The 14717-nt window shown below is 43.4% G+C and overlaps 1 protein-coding gene across 6 annotated transcripts in view; it reads right to left on the bottom strand.

The window, feature by feature from the left end:
* Positions 1–14717, bottom strand: part of ARHGAP26 (Rho GTPase activating protein 26) — a 472664-nt gene that overhangs the window by 60850 nt on the left and 397097 nt on the right. The gene's annotated exons all lie outside the window — the stretch shown is intronic.

Below are 14717 nucleotides of genomic sequence, written 5' to 3'. Positions count from 1 at the left end.
AAGGAGGGAAGCCGGCTCGGACTGTGTTTCGCCAGGAGCATTCAGGTCATTGCTGACAGAGCTCTCTATGGCCCGATTCAGAGCAAGCTGTATTCAAAGTATCAACTCAGCTCAGGTTCTATTAAGCCTCCCTTTGTACCACCACTGGAATTGGTTACTGAACCACACCTTGAAAAGGATAAACTCCAGGAGTTGACATTTGTGGAAGTGGAAGAAAAGCCTGGAAAAATCAGCTGACTTTGCAAAGAAAAATACTGCAAGAAGAGTTTCTTTCTTTGCAATGATGAACCAGGGTGTTTGCTTGTGGACATATCACCTAATTGACTCACGCTGAAATTAAAGGCAGAATTAATAACTGGCTTGTGAGGCAGAGGGAATTTAACGTAGAATTTCCTTTTAGGCAAAGAACCAGAAAAAAGAGCCCTCACCCCTCCATAGAGATTTAGGTGTTGCATGAAACGTTACTAGTAAAACTTCTCTTGACCCACAGCAAGGCACAGTCTCTTTTTACTAATTTTTCCTGGCTACTCTGATTCAGAGTTTAAAGAACTACTAATTCTCAAGAACTTTCCTTTTCCATATAAGGTCAGAAAACAATCCTTCAAAGTATGAATTAAATTTCAATTTAACAGTATTATTTGGTGTAGGGTTTTACACAAGAAATTGTTACAGGTTTTTGCAACAAGTATTAGTAAACTGCTAGTTTGGGGGGAAGAAGAAAAGTACAATCGTCCTAATGAGAAATCCTCTTGTTAGGGGTGGAAAAAAATTTTAAAGTGTAACATATTCAAATGATCAAATTCCAACTTTTCATTTCTTTCAATATTTTTTTTCTCTCTACATCATTCTTATGCTCCAAATTTTAAATTTTGAGGCATCTAAAATGTTAGATCCATAGTGGAAAAAAACAAAACAAAACAATTGGGAACGGTACCATTTTCTTTCATAAGCCCAATGCTTGAAAATAGGCAGAGTCTGAGAGGTAGAAAGTCTCCCAGGTAACAGAATAAAAAGGTTGGGTCATAAAACCAGAACTCTTCCTCCCCCGCTCTCAGTAAACTGGACCAAGGCAGACAAGGAAGTTACAAACTTAAAGCAGATCTAGAAGAGATTATTGGAAACCCTGCCTATACAACATAAATTGCAAAGGCACTTCATTCAACCATAAATATTTTTGAATGAATGACCAGACCACTCACTTATGACTTAAAATCTGTCTCTCATTGGCAGCAATGTTCCCCTCATGTCCGTAGATCTGATTTCCCCCATGTGGACTGTCAGAGATTTGAGGGGAGAGTATTGTTCAGTCTCTTTCCTAGTGCCTGGAACAGTGCCTTAAACAGAAGGTATTTATTATGTGTTTGCTGGCTGCCTGGGAAGGGACTGTCCATCAGATCTGGCTGATTCTGGAGGCTGAGGTTGGTGGGGTCTCCAGGAGCAGGTAGGCTACACTGGCAAATATTCAACTGGTGGTGCCATACTCCAAGAGGACACATAAAGCAGAGTGAAGTCTCTGTCCCTGAGATTTAAGAAGGGGTAGAAGCTCAAGCAAAAGCAGTCGGTGGTGTTCCTCTGCTAATAATTATTTAAACTGCAGCCTTCACTTGGGACAGTGCTGGGTCTAACTGCTGTCTGCGATGATCACCTTGGCTCTGTCGGTCACTAACACGTGGACCTTGTCTCTACTGGATTAGTGTGTCCAGGAGTCCCATGATTCCACTTCTTAATTCTTGATCTTCTGCCAGTTTATTTTCACTGTGACAACTGCACATCATAAGTACCCCCACAGGATGACTCAGGGCATATTTCCTCTAATTCCACTTTCACACAAAGGGTCAAGAGAAGAATGGGAAAGAGGATGTGTGTGTGTGAGGGGGTGGGGGGCTGTTTCTCCCCCAGAGGAAGCAGGGAGCTACATGGCGCTCCTACCACCACGTCTGTGTTGTAAGGTACGGTGTATGGAAGCTAGGGGAGGTGAGGGTATAGGCCTCCTCCAAGACAGAGTTGAAGCCAACACACTTATTTGAAGATCAGAAATCTCTCCTGTGCTTCAGCTTTGGATTTCCCAACTTGCAAGCAGTATTCTTCAAGTCTAAACACTGAAGTTAGTGGGCTTTAATCATCCCTCTCAGTGATGTCTGACTTGATACGGCGACAGCCTTGGCAATTTCCTTCTCCCATTCCATCCTGGGTGCCGCTATCCTTAAATTCTAATCTGCAAGTTTTACCTGCTTAATTGTCTAAGGTTTTGAGCACAGTGGTGAACAAAATAGACTGAACAGGGCTTTCCAACTTGCTCAAAACCCAAGATGATTTCTCTCCTATGTCACTGCTTTAGTCACCAAAAAACTAAACAAAACACCTATTTTTAGTGTGTCTAATCACAAACAGTATCGCTTCCTCTACTCTTAAAATAGAAGCTTAAAAGAATGATAAAATTACTAAATTGTTCCTTTTTCATTAGCAGGAAGCATGTGATCTTACTATCCAGAAGGTGGGGAATGGATAGTGACGAACACAGGTGATTTAGGCCATGTGTCTGAGGTTACCAGAGCAACTGCAAATTATTATGGAGTAACTCTAGCGTACCTCCATAAAGGTCAGGAGTTAAGGTTTTTCCATTATATATTCTGCTTTAAAATGGGGCTTTTAAAGGAAATTGGGTAGATGGCAGATGGAGAATGACAGATGAAGATCAGGTGAAAGAACTATATATAGCTCAAGAAAATTGAACTACTTAAATTTCACAATGTTGGTTGAGAGGATGGGAGAGGAGTTCATGAGTAGCTAGCTGACTTTCTTGTTTCCTAAGTTAGGGCTTCCCAGTTTAATAAGAAATCTGAAATCAGTCCAGACGTAGAGGTCTAACTGGATCCACTGTACTTAGCTCCCTGAGACAAATTTCCTCTGCTATCCTACAAGAGTTACCATTTGCTAAACTGACCTGGAGTCCTGGACAGACCAGCCTGGAGTGGAGGAGTCATCTGGCCACTGAATGAATGATTCAAATAGCATTAATTTCATTTAAAACATACCAAAACATCACCTTTCTGTAGGAACCTTATTCTTCAATCAAATAGCAGGCATCTCACTCAGATCACATTAGTTACTGAGGATACAACAAATGTTAAAGGTTAAAAAAGAGAATTGTTTCTCACAAAGATGTACTCCACAAATTTAAGAGAATAAATAAAAGAATGGCAATTTCAAAAATGAGTAAATCTATTTTAACTGAGTTTTCAAAACGGAAAAATCCATGCATGCGCTAGTAAAAGAATTCCAAAACGATAAAAGGGTAGTATTGAAAAATCAGTATCCCTTCCAGCACAAGCCACTGTCTGATCTGCCTGCATTAGAGAAAGCCACACTGATTCATTTTCCTGTATCCTCCCAGAAATATTACAAACAGGTACACACATCTGTCTGTGTATATACTCCTGGATTCTAATATGTAAGTAGGATCATACAATGCACACTAATGGTTTTGAAAAGTAGCTGCATATCAAATTACCTAGGAAGTTTAAGAAACATACCAAACCTCGGATCCCACCCCAGATCAATGAACTCTGAGGCTCCACGGAAGGGGCCTGCACGTTGGAATTTCTCATTTTAGGCTCCCCCGGTGCTGCTAATGTGCATCTTGGGCTGAGAACCACAGCTGCACACTACCCTACACCTTGCTCTTTCCCTTCACGCTCCATACCTGCACATATAGAATGACCTCATTCCTCTGCTGTACTGGGTAGCAGTCTACATTACGATTTATTTAGGCAGCGCTTTATTGAAGGTTATCCATTCTGGCCCCCCTCTTTGGCTTTTATAAATGGCACCACACTATACCTCTGTGCTGGACAGCATCCACTCTCCACCCACCCTCCTCTCTGGGAGCTAACCAGCATGGATTTCATCAACAGGGTTTCCTGTTGGGTTCACCAAGGGGGAGCTCTGGCAGGAGATTAGCAGGAGGAAGGAGCGAGCCAAGGTATTTATTCCCTTGTCTCCCTTCCTGAGAGGTCACCTCCACTTGACTGAGTCCCTTGACCAAAGGTCCTTTCCAGGTGCCCACTTGATAGAACTCTCTCCCCTTCTGGGTTCTGGTAACCACTTTCTTCTACTCACGTCCCTTTGGCCTAAGGATGGTAATTAGTTGGTGGCTACTAGCCCTGGTAGTGTTCTAACTCTTGTGATTCTCTTGCTCCCACCTCTTTGTAAATAAATTCTCCTTGAGTTATGCTATTTTCATTGTACTGATGTTTCCTCTTAGGATTCTAATATGTCAACCTTGGACGGGTATTTTGCCTTTATTTCTTTGTGGACAATACTGTCTTGGTTCCCTCTGAGAACATGGCTTCTTCAAAAAGGGCAACAAGCGGTAATAAGGTTACCTTAAAGCAGCTATTTTATCCCTTTTTCTGAGCATTTTTGACAACAGCCAAGGAACAGCCCTATCACCTCTTCAGTGTGTTAGGAGTACTGGAAGAAATACTGAAGCAATGGCTTAGGGAGAACCTCACTGCTTCCTTCAGAAGGAAGCTGATAGGCACTGGAAGAGAACCAGCTAGAACAAAGGCAGTGGATGACTAAGATGCAGAATTTCAGGATGATTTTTTTTTTCCAGAAATGACTTTTTGCCATAATGCCAGTCAAATTTATATAGAGTCGCAGGCTGAAAAGCAATTCCTGAGGCTAAATTATCCCTCAGTGAGAACTCAGGATTGTAATTACGTTACAGTCTAATTAGTATAGTTCCAATTGGCTCCACCCAATGGAGAAACAATAGGGTAGATGCTTGACAAGACTCTCGAGAGTAAACACCTAAACCTGATGACTCTGAGCAAAGAGCTTGAAGCCTGACTTGTAAAAGGAGTGCTTCTACTGATTTCCGTGTATTTGATTATTTGTAGTTGATTTAGTATTAGTTCTTTTATTTTAAAATTATTATCTCAATGTTTTTAATCCGGTTGCTTTGTGTCACACCAGGACCAAACAAATAAACAAAAATAAACAATGACTGTCTATCTACTGCTACAACTGAAAGGAATCAACACTAGGGGCTTGTTCACTGGTCATGGTGGGGGCAATCTAAGAGCCAATGATGATAAGGTAATAAAAGAAATTATAGTAGCAACCAATTTTTATTGACCACTTACTATGAACTAAGCCATTTACTAAGTGTTATGCAGGGATAGTTCACCTGATCCTCACAAAAACCTTGAACGTAGGTATTATTATTATTACCATTTCAAAGAAGAGGTTTAACTCAGAGAGGGCAAATAACTTGCCCAAGTTTACACAGGATATAGCAGAGCTAAGGTTTCACTGCCCAGGCCACATGGGTTTTTCCCTACACCGGACCCCAAGGCTCACTGATGCTTTGTACGTGATATAACCCATTATGTTATGACATAGCCCATTCCAGTCTTCAGGTAGCTATTTGTGGCCATATGTCTATTATAAATGAAATCGCTATTCTTTTGAAGGATCTCTGCCACAATAATACCTTCCATTATGAGAAATACATTTTCCCCCTCAAAAATAGAGTATTTTAGAATAGCATGTCCTAAACTGTGGGATCCTGTTTTAAGAGGCTGAAGAGAAGCACTGTAAAACCATCTTCTGTGGTCAAATACATTTAGGAAATGCAGCATAAGAACTGCCCCTTGGGAGATTCACAACGGACATATTAAAGGCACAGAAGTCCTCTTGTCAAGAATCTGTTGAACTTTGTCCAAGTCCATTCTTTCCACCTGTCTCCCATTCCTGCCTCAGTTTGGGGAATGCTGACCCAGAAGTCTCACATCTTTTGTACCTGCTGATGCTGACCCACCACTTTCAGTATCACCTACCCTGAGATCTCTCCTTCTGTCAATGCAAGGGTCTTGACTTTCTCGTGTTACACACATAGTACGTGCTCAATAAAAATATTTATTGGCTTGATTAATTGATGTACTCACCCTCTCTTGATTTTCGACCAAAAGGCAAGCATTTGCAAAGCAGCTGGCTGGCTTCCTTGGTGAGCTGTAAAGTATAGCACTGGTGAGCTAACTGGGTTCCCCTGAGGGCCAAGGGCAGGGTGCTCTTAAGCTCCACTACTGTTATCACTGCAGGGACAATCAAAGTGCCAGCGATGACACACGCTTGGCCCTGAGAGTTTTACATTGAGGTGTATCCAGATTTTTTTCTTGTGGAAGTCTATCAGCCTAACGCATTATGACCACGGTTCTCAGACTTGAGCATGTGTCAGAAAGACCTGCAGGGCTTGTTAAAACACAGATTGCTGGGCTCCTCCGCCAGAGTTGTTGACCCAATAAGTCTGGGTGGGGCCTGAAAACATGCATTTCTAACAAGCTCCCAGGTGACACCAATGATGCTGGTCACGGGGCCACACTCTGGCAAACACTGTGCTGAGCTAAGACCCTGCCCGGGAAGAGCAGCATGCAGAGACCAAAGCAGACTACAGTACATGGTTTTCTATATTCTTAATGCAGAGAAGACATTAAAAATAAGACCCCAAGGCTGTTTCCAACTAGAAATGTGTTCCTAGCTAAGGAAGCATCTGCTTTCCAGACTGACTAAAAAGGTTTAAAAAGCAGTACTTGAACTCTAATATGATTTTCATTTACCCAACTTAGGATCTGGATCAACCAATAAGATTCCTCCAAATTATATACACGGGGAGGGAGACAAACAATTCCAGATCTAACCCAAAGCGAGAAAAATGGCCTTTCAGAGTTCCTTCCAAGTCCACTTACAGGCATAATAGTGCTGAAAGCCATGCAAAATCTTAAGCCTATTTCCTTCCCTAAAGACACTACCAAAAACTGGAGATTTAAAATGCCTAACACCTACTTACACATATAAAATGCAGCTAAATCCAGAATGAAATTCATTCGTTCATATGTTTAATTAAACCCCAAGGCTTCAGCATCTACTCCATGTCATGGCAAATGGGGGGAACTGTTTAAGATTATTTGGTAAGATTAATTAGTTTACAGAAGAAAATGCAGACCCTTTATATGCTTTTAGCTCATAAAGGGGGGAAGAAAACAATCTGTGTGAAGGAAAACATTGTTCCATTTGTGACTTCCACTCTGCTGGAAAACGGGGAGGCTGGCTGAGCACTGGAATGATGTCCAGTCCCCGCCTCCTCCCATACCCCCTCTGCTGACAGGCTGGAGAGATCCAAGCCCACGGACAGCCCTGGTGCTTGGGAAAGAAATCCTGCTGGGTCATGAAGTGTGAGGCCTGCCTTGATCAATTTTTCTGTGAAAAAAAGAAGAACCGCTAATAACCAAACACATTTATCCAATAAAAATCGGATGGGTCACCAGGCAGGAATCTCCACCCTCGACCAAGTGAAGCCAGCTGGGCTCCTGACTGGCCCGGGAGATCTTGGCTGGGGAATGGGAAAAGCTGACAGGAGGCCTCTCAGGAAACAAGAATGTGGGTCATGTCAGTGACGAATCTCTGCAAATGTCAAGGGAAGCTGGCCTGGTACTTGGAAGAGCTGTGGCCATGGTGGCCCCAGGAGCCTGAGATGTAAGAGGGATGGTTCTGGGCTTGTCCAAGAGACAACCACGACCAAGCAGGCTGAAGCCACCGCGGGGGTGGTGAGGAGTAACAAGAAAAGGCAAATGACTCCTTGTGAAAATCATTACGCTTTTGAGCTATTTTTCAAGGTGGGGAATACCACCAAATTTTCAGGCAAAACTGTCTGAAGAGACCTTTTCTGCTTGGAGGTAGGTGAGAAACAGTACCTCAATCTAACAGGAAAGATCCTCTTCCCACAGCAAACTGACTCAGCCACAGAGGAAAACTTCCTCTTTCAAATCCCTGCATCCCAAAGAATGACAAAATAAAGATCACTGGAGCAAAATCATAGCTGCCTGTTTGGGTGTAACTCTTTTGGCATAAAATAGCACTTAGATGGTAAAATTACTTTAAAAAATATGCCATTAGTTATCAGTTGTCTAATGCCTCTTATTCCTTTAGTGATTCATTTGGTCCCAATAAATAACAGCTAGGCATGCAGCTTATCAGGTACCCCACGGGATGTGGAGGTTCCCACATGTCTCAGGAACAGGCCTGCCTACCCCAGCTGGTCTAGGTTTAAGGTGGGGCAGCACCTGCCTCTACAGTAGAAGTCCCCTCCTTTTCACTGATACTCAAAGACTGACCTGACAGAGAGTTCCAGGCTACCAAGATAGGAAGCCTGTGCGGAGAGATGAGCAGAACAGCCTGGGACATCTCTCTGCACCCGAAAAATACACACCAGGGTTGACGGAATAGAGGAAGAGAAAGGATGGTGTGGAAGAGGGCCTCTGAGTCATTACCGATAACTGCCATTCACAGTGCTGTACATGTAAATGGTATGACAAAAGGTGATCTCATTTACCTGTCACAACACATTTTTGTGGAGGGTATGATGACCCCATTTTACAGATGAAGAAACTGAGGCAGAAAGTCCTAAAGTAACTTGCCTCCTTCCCCTCCAAATCTGTACCTCCTTTACGCTATGTTGGTTTTCTCCACAGAACTTCTCAACATTTGATAATTTGAGATACTGATGTTACCTTACTAGAATATAAAATCAATGAGAGCAGAAACTCTAATCTTTCTATCACTCTATCTTCAGCACTCAGAATAACACCTGGCCCACAGTCAGTGTTCAACAATATTTGTTGAGTGAATTTTGACTGAATAAGTAAAACAGAAGTAAAATTTTAGAGATCTCTCTCCAGGCAAGCTCTCCCCAGGTTTCAGATGAGAGCCGCTGAATCAAATGCAGCAGGAGCCAACAGTGCTTCAGAGAAACAACTCTGCCTGGAAGCAGGCCTTGTTTATCCTCTGAATTCCAGGCACTGTTCTCTGGCCGCCTCTCACTGGCCACTAAAACCAGAGAGGACGGTTGACTCTGGCAGAATTTGAAGGCGTCTGGCATGCACACATCTTTTAGGTAACCAGAAATAACTTGGAAATGCATGTGTGTGTGTGTTAAGCGGAAAGGATGAGAAAAATTAGTTTTATTGATGGGGCTACTGGGCAGTGAGTTATTTTTTAGGGGTGGGGACCACTTAGGCAGGGAGAACTCCAAGGTTGGGTTCCTCCATTGCTGGAATCTTCCCCTGCTCTCCTGGCCTTCTTTCAATCCTAACAAGCCCCTCCATCCCTACCCCAGCGGTTTGAATAAAGCATTCCCCTAGTCGGTCTTAATTTGGGGGAATTACTGCAGTATCTTAAGTCCCTAGTGGGACATCCCCTGACTTCTTTCTCAGCATTTGTTTACTTCCTCCTTAAAAATCACTATCTCCCAGAAAAGCGGTGGCACGAGGCCATCTCTGTTGGTCACTGGGAGAGGAGAGAGTGACTTATTTCTGCAGTCCTTTCTAAGCACCCAGTGAATGACCTCCGTTCTTAGAGACAGGTCAGCCCCACTCCTTCCACCACCGGGAGCGGGCAATGGGCACGTTCAGGGGCATGTTCAGGGCCGAGGAAGAGCACCAGCCAGTCAGTCGATGTTGGTGCCAAGATTAAAACCTAGGGCTTCCTGCTTTCCATGCCTCAGCCATCAGCTATGGGTTTTGTTTTGTTTCTGAACTTCTTAGAATCTCATTTATCAGTCATTTTCTTTCAAAGAAGATTCTGAAAATGGAAAGGCTAATCTCCACGTGCCACTATGCTACAGTGAGAATCTGCCATACCTGACCCAGGCCGCCCAGCGCCATCCCAAGGAAGCTGCCCATGACTCTGACTTGTGTTAGTTAACTATTGCTGAAAAAACTGGCCCAAATTCAGTGGCTTAGAACAACCACAATGTATTATTTTTCATGAATCTGTGGGGTAATTGGGCAGCTTTTCTGTTGGTCTTTCCTGGACTCACTCATGTGGCTGCATTAGCTGACTGGTGGCCTGGGCATTGGGCTTGGCTGGGACAGCGGGCCTTCTCTCTCTAACAGTCCTTCATCCTCAAGGAGGCTAGGCTGTACTTTTTACATGGTGGCTGGGTTCCAAGAGGAGATGGGAGGCTGCAACGCCTTGTGGCCTGGGCTTGGAAGTCATATAATGATCAAATCAAGTCAGAGGGTAAAGGCCGGCCTAGATTCAAGGACTCCACCTCTTAATGGGAGGGGCTGCAAAGATTCTTTGGCTGTATTTAATTTATCACAGGCCTTGGAGACAGAAAAGAGTGAAGTGGGCCCGTACGAAGATAGTGACTAAAGAGTATCATCTGTCACCAAGCAACATATGAATTTAGTGTGGCCAAATCTTTTAACTTTTCAGAAGAAGCTGGAAATCTAGATTAAAAAACAATTTACTAATTGACTACTTTTTAGAGCAGTTTTAGGTTTACAGAAAAATTGCTCAAAATAACTTAGAGTTTTCATAGAACTCTCCCCTTTCCCTAAGTTTCCCCTATTATTAACACCTTTCAATAGTGTGGTACGTTTATTGCCACTGGTGAACCAATACTGATACATTATTATTATTGCTATTATTATTAACTATTAACTAAAGTCCACAGTTTACATTAGGATTCACTCTTTCTTTTCTATGGGTTTTATGGGTTTCGACAAATGCATAATGTCTTGAATTATGCATTTAGTAATATCTGCTATTAGATATCATACAGAAGAGTATCACTGTCCTAAAAATGCCCTGTGTCCTTCCTGCCCACTAATCTTTTTACTGATTCTATAGTTTTGCCTTTTCCAGAATGTCATATAGTTGGTATCATACCATACTGTAGTCTCTTCAGAGTGGCTTTTTTCTCTTAGCAATATGCATTTATGGTTCATCCAAGTCTTTTCATGACTTGATAGCTCATTTCCTTATATCACCAAATAATATTCCATTGTCTGGACGTGCCACAGTTTGGTTATCCATTCACCTGCTGAAGAACAACTTGGTTGCTTCCAAGTTTTCGCAATTATGAATAAAGCTGCTATGTACATTTGTGGGCAGGATTTTGTGGGCCTAAGCTTTCAACTCATTTGGGTAAACACCTAAGAGTGTGATCGCTTGATTGTTTTGTGTGATAAGTCTAGGTTTAGTTTTATAAGAAACCGTCAGCTTGTCTTTCAAAGTGGCTTTCTTATTTTGCATTCCCACCAGCAAGGCATGAGACTTCTGTTGCTCCTCATCCTCACCAGCATTTGATGTCAGTGTTTTGGATGTTAGCCGTTCTAATAAGTGTGGAATGAGATCTCATTGCTTTAATTTGCAGTTCCCTAATGACATAGATCTTGAGCATCTTTTCATATGCTTATTTGCATCTGTGTGCCTTCTTTGGTGAGGTGTCTGTCCAGATCCTTTGCTCAGCTTTTAACTGGGTGGTTTGTTTACTTACTGTTGCATTTTAAGAGTTCTTTATATATTTAGTATACTGGTCCTTTGTCAGATATGTGTTTTGCAAATACTTTCTCCTAGTCTGTGGCTTGGCTTTTCATCCTCTTAATAATGTCGTTCGCAGAGCAGAAGCTTTTAGCCTAAATGAAGTCCAATTTACCAATTTTTTCTTTCATGGATTATGCTTTTGGTGTTGTCTTTAAACAGTCTTTGCCAAACCCAAAGACACCTAGATTTTCTCCTATGTTGTCTTCTAGAAATTTTATAGTTTTGCATTTTACATTTAGGTCTTTGGTCCATTCTGAGTTAATTTTTGTGAATGCTGTAAGGTCTGTGTCTAAATTCATTATTTTGTGTGTGTGTGTGTGTGTGTGTGTGGATGTCTAGTGGTTCCAGCATGAAATCTGGATTTTTGTGTGAAGTGACCTGATCTTAACGGTTGGTTCAATCTTTTTTTTTTTTTTTTTTGGTGGTCGTGGTGGAGGAAGAACTAAGTTCCCCCTCCCCCAACACACGTCTGTAGACTGTCTTTCTCCATCCTGGATTATCTCTGCCTCTCTCATCCCCTTACCTGAAATGCTCTTCATCCACCCATATCATCTTACCTGGTGCCCACATCACATTTCATCTACTCCACTTTTCCCGACACTGACCGGTTTGTGTACCTAACAGATACCCAGTTAAGAGTTGTTGAACTCTAAATGCACTTATGAGCTCTAAGCCCCATTTAGCACTGCCATTTACCACCATCTTTCCTCCTCAGCCAGAGTGTAAATTCCCGGGGAGGCCAGGAATCATCTTTTTCTCCTTTACCCCAGGTAGCTCAGCAGAGTTCTGAGCATAAACCAGGTCAGCAATATTTGCTGACCATTTTAGATGAGCTAAACTTTGGTCTCAGCTCACCAAGTGTCCTCTGATCTTTAGGAGAGACGGCTGCCTCAAGAGGTCCAGCTGAGGACCTGCCAAAGAGAGGATCCCTGCAGCCTTGCCCTGGCAAGCCTGAAATGGTGGCATCTCTGATTCTGATGCCTGATTTAGCATTATGTCCACACAAACAAGAGGACCCTCATCTCCTTGGAGAATTAGGAAAGATTTACCAAGGAGACAGCAAAATGTGGCCTCCAAAGTACCAAGGGGTGCTGAGTCACAAACAAGTTTCTTTCATTATGATTGTTATGTGGTCAGAAGGATCATTCCAGTCATTATGAAAACAATGAAAAACAAATGAATGAAATAAAAAGAACGGACAGTTTTCTGGTGACTGGTTTCCCCACGTTGTGCCTAATTTACAGTCAAGGTAACGGTAATCCCCCACCCCTCGACTTGGTCTCGTGTTTTCATCTGCGTCATTAAGTGTCCCCATTCAAGGAGCTCTGTGCACCTCCAAGCGAACAACGACGGAAGGAATGAAAGGGTCCAGGACCGAGGCTGAGACCCCAGTGGTCTCGGCTAGTTGCAACTGAGTCCAAGCACCATGGCAGAGGGTGCCTCAGAATTCACTGACTCAGGGAAGTATTGTGGCTTCCATTTGCCGGGATGACCTCTCATCCATCTGTCGGTGGTCCAATCCCAGGCCAGGCCAATCCCAGGCAGAAAAAATCTGGCAGGCACAAACTGGGCGACAACAACTCCTGGCCTGGGTTTCAGCAATGGGTGGAGAACCAGCTGCAGAGTGTGCAGGGCTGACGGCATGGCCCTCATCAGGTCCGTGGCAAACGCTGGTGTCAGCACTGCTTCCACCTCAAGAGCAGCCCTCCTGGAGCTCAAGACTTCCAGGTATCAGTTAGCGATTCACTCGGCTTGGAGGACAACAGTCTTGTGGGAAACACACCCACATTCCTACCTCCACCAGAGGCAAACAAGTGGACTGTTGCTGGCCTCATCCTCCCTTCCTTGGAAAGCCCCCCCAAACATACACCAGGTAGGGATGCGTCTGGTGGATGGCGTGAGGCAGGCAAAGTGACCCCCAGTGTTTTATGTAAAACAAATCACATCTAGACAACTGAAAAATAAAAAATCCCAAGCCCCCTCCTCCGTGACCTGTTTAAAAGACCTAACCCCCCATTTCCACATAGCTGCCAAAGCAGCCTCTTTGGACACACTGTACTCAATGGTGACTTGGGGGGCTCCCAGCCCCCCAGCAGCTGAAAACAAAGATTAAAGACCACTAGTTGGTGCCGCCGGCTAAAATCAGGGAGTGTTAAGCAACTTGGGCTAGAAATTCAACCTTGCTCATGCTGAGCAACAAATAACTTCAGCAACTGCAAGGAAAACGGCTCTAGGAGTACCCGAGAGAGCCATCCATCAAGGAAGGGAGGCTCCACAGGCAAGTTTGGCCGTGGAGAACCAGAAAGGACTCACTGCCCACAAGCTGAACAACTTAAATTATTCTGAGCATTTGAGGCTAGTTCTTGGTAAAAAAAAAAAACACATCATCTACCTGATAACAGGTAATTACATTTCTTGAATATCAAGGTAGGACTTAAAGCTGCCAACAATTAAAAAGAGACCTGATTTTCTCAATGTACAATTCCATCTTACACTGTTGCTGCATTTTCTAAGTGCCTCATATCCATTTTAGAGTCATTTTTCCTTCCAAACCTTAATATCCCTTAGTCCCTTCTAAGGCAAAAATTGTTAGACCCATTTTGCAGATCTGTAACTATGTTAGCACGATAGAATGGCGGAGCGCGATCATGCAACCACAGCAGGGAGAGGGGCAGGAAAAGGTTCTGACATCCTGGGGTCTCACCAAGAGAAACAACAGTCCTGAAGGCAATTTGTGGCCAAACCTCAAACTATTTTCACCAGAGAAAGGCAAAGTCAACTCTGTTCTTCCTGAGTCTTATACAACTGTGGCCGGAGAGTCCAGCTGTTTTGTCATGGCCTCACATTCTTTATGCAAAGGCTCTAGTGGACAAGATTTATGGGGTGGTCTGAAGAAGCAGGCTAAGTAATGTGGGATGTAACCACAAAAGAGAACTTTCTGGCCCAAGCAGAGTAGATCTAGTTTCCGTGGAGGGTTGGACAACCAGCCTCAAAACTGCCTGTCTCAGCTGTGGGTGCTCAACACCCAAGAATGAAGCAACAGAGATTCTTCTCCTTTAGAGAATTTGCTCTGTGATCACGGTCATGCTAAGGTTTGAGGAGTTGAAGGCTCAAAGAGCACCTGGGAGCTATTTCCTCTGGAGGTGGACACAGAGATAGCACTGAACATAATCAACATAGTCAGGGAGAAGGGAAACTGTGACAACACAAATGAGTGAAGCAGACTTAGCTACCAATCTACGGAGCTACTACAGTGCCCGGATGTTTGTAAAACTAAAAGAAATCGCTTTTCATGCCCAGCAGCCAGCACAGGCAATGAGCCA

Source organism: Balaenoptera ricei, chromosome 3 (genome assembly GCF_028023285.1).
Source record: "Balaenoptera ricei isolate mBalRic1 chromosome 3, mBalRic1.hap2, whole genome shotgun sequence".
In the NCBI taxonomy this organism is placed as follows: Eukaryota; Metazoa; Chordata; class Mammalia; order Artiodactyla; family Balaenopteridae; genus Balaenoptera; species Balaenoptera ricei.
Note: the sequence above shows the minus strand (reverse complement) of the source record. Positions and strands in the feature narration are given on the sequence as shown.